The following is a 1,921-nucleotide window of genomic DNA, read 5'->3' as shown; positions in this document are numbered from 1 at the left end:
ATAGATAGATAGATAGATAGATAGATAGATAGATAGATAGATAGATACATAGATAGAAAGAACTAGGAATAGCATAGACTTTTGAGACCCCAAAGCCACCCCCAAGTGATATACCAGCTCCAGCAATGCCACACCCAATCCTTCCCCAAAAGTTCTAACTGGGGCCCAGCATCCAACCATATGAGCCTATCAAGGCCATCCTCCTTCTCACAAATAGAACATGTGAATGCTTTTGAGTTAAAAATTACTTCCCCACAAAATGGGGATATTTGAATTTTAGAAGAGCTTAGGGGAAAATGTATGTCAAGGTGTTGAGTGACAAATTTTGGTATGAATGACAAAATTAGGGACTGGAGGCTATTATGAGCAGAGCAGCAATGAAATGACGAAGCAATTATCACTATAGTAAGTACCAGGTTCTTTCAGTATATGCTGAAGATTGGTATAGCTGAGTTTTATGGTAGATCTATCTTTGTTTTCCCTATTTTGCTTTGTGAGATGGGGTTCTCACTATATAGATTTGGCTGGTCTGAAATACACTACATACGCATTACATCAACCAAGTTAATTTTGAACTCATAGAGACCCACCTACCTGTGCTTCTACCTATGCCTCCAGAGTGCTAGAATTAAAGGGGTATGCCACTATACCAAACTAGACCTATTTTTAACTTTTAAAAATTTTCCCATATTGGCTCTCCTCTAGCCCAGCAAGATACCCAAGGGAAGGAAGGTGAAGGGGAAGAAGGTATTGTGAAGAAACAGGAGGCCAAAAAGGTGGTCAATCCTTTGTTTGGAAAAAGGCCCAACAACTTTGGCGTTGGGCATGCTATCCAGACCAAAATATATCTCCTGCAGTTTGTCAAATGGACCTGCTACATTAGACTGCAGTGGCAAAAGGGACATCCTCTACAAGCAGCTCACAGTACCTCCTGCCGTTTACCAGTTCATCCAGTCCCTGGACCGACAGACAGCTATCCAGCTGCTTAAGCTTGCGCACAGGCACAGGCCAGAGACAAAGCAGAAGAAGCAGAGGCTACTGCCCCATGCTGAGAAGAAAGCTGCTGGGAAAGGAGACATGCCCAACTAAGAGAGCACTGTCCTCCAAGCAGGGGTCAATCCATTCACCACCTTGGAGGAGAACAAGAAGGCTCAGCTGGTGGTGATTCCCCATCGAGCTGGTGGTTTTCCCACCTGCCCTGTGTCGAAGGAAGGGGGTTCCTTCATTAAGGGAAAGGCCAGGCTGGGGTGGCTGGTCCACAGGAAGACTTGCACCACTGTTGCTTTCACACAGGTTAACTTGGAAGACATGGGTGAACTGGCTAAGCTGGTAGAGGCAATTAGGACCAATTACAAGGAAAGATACGATGATATCTGCCGCCACTGGGGAGGCAACGTCCTGGGTCTTAAATCTGTGGTTCATATTGCAAAGCTGGAAAAGGCAAAGGCTAAAGAACTCGCCACTAAACTGGGTTAAATGTGCACTGACTTTTCTGAACATAAATATACTTTAAAAATTCACATATTGGCTACACTGAGTTGGAATCCCACCAACAGTGAATGAAATTTCTGCTTTTCCCACATCCTCATCTGTAGTGGAAACTTTGGAGTCTTTAAAAACTTAGTTATGTTATGTAAACATGTTTTTTTGTTTTGTTTTGTTTTAATCCCAGGTGTGGGATATGGGACCACTTGAGACTGTCCACAGCAGCAAACTACTTGCCTTGTGTGGGCTCTTTGCCAGTTGCAGGTAGTTTAATTCTGAGGACTCTGAAGAAGGACTAAGTGGTAGAGCTCAGAGCGAGAAGGGACTCTGTTGTTTGTTATTAATATTTAATATTGATTTCTCTTTTAGCTAAACAGCAGTTATTCCTAAACCAGCTGTATACCCAAATCACCACACAGAGACTAGGATTTATTTA

At 43.2% G+C, this 1,921-nt stretch overlaps 1 pseudogene; it reads left to right on the top strand.

Moving 5' to 3' along the window:
- The window catches only part of LOC129669313 (60S ribosomal protein L7a-like), a 5,390-nt pseudogene extending 3,914 nt beyond the window's left edge, over nucleotides 1-1,476 (top strand).
- Nucleotides 1,477-1,921: the final 445 nt, after the last annotated feature.

Source organism: Psammomys obesus, unplaced genomic scaffold (assembly GCF_907164565.1).
Source record: "Psammomys obesus unplaced genomic scaffold, mPsaObe1.curated_primary_1811, whole genome shotgun sequence".
In the NCBI taxonomy this organism is placed as follows: domain Eukaryota; kingdom Metazoa; phylum Chordata; class Mammalia; order Rodentia; family Muridae; genus Psammomys; species Psammomys obesus.
The sequence above is the reverse complement of the archived record's forward strand: the minus strand, read 5'-3'. Positions and strand labels throughout refer to the sequence as shown.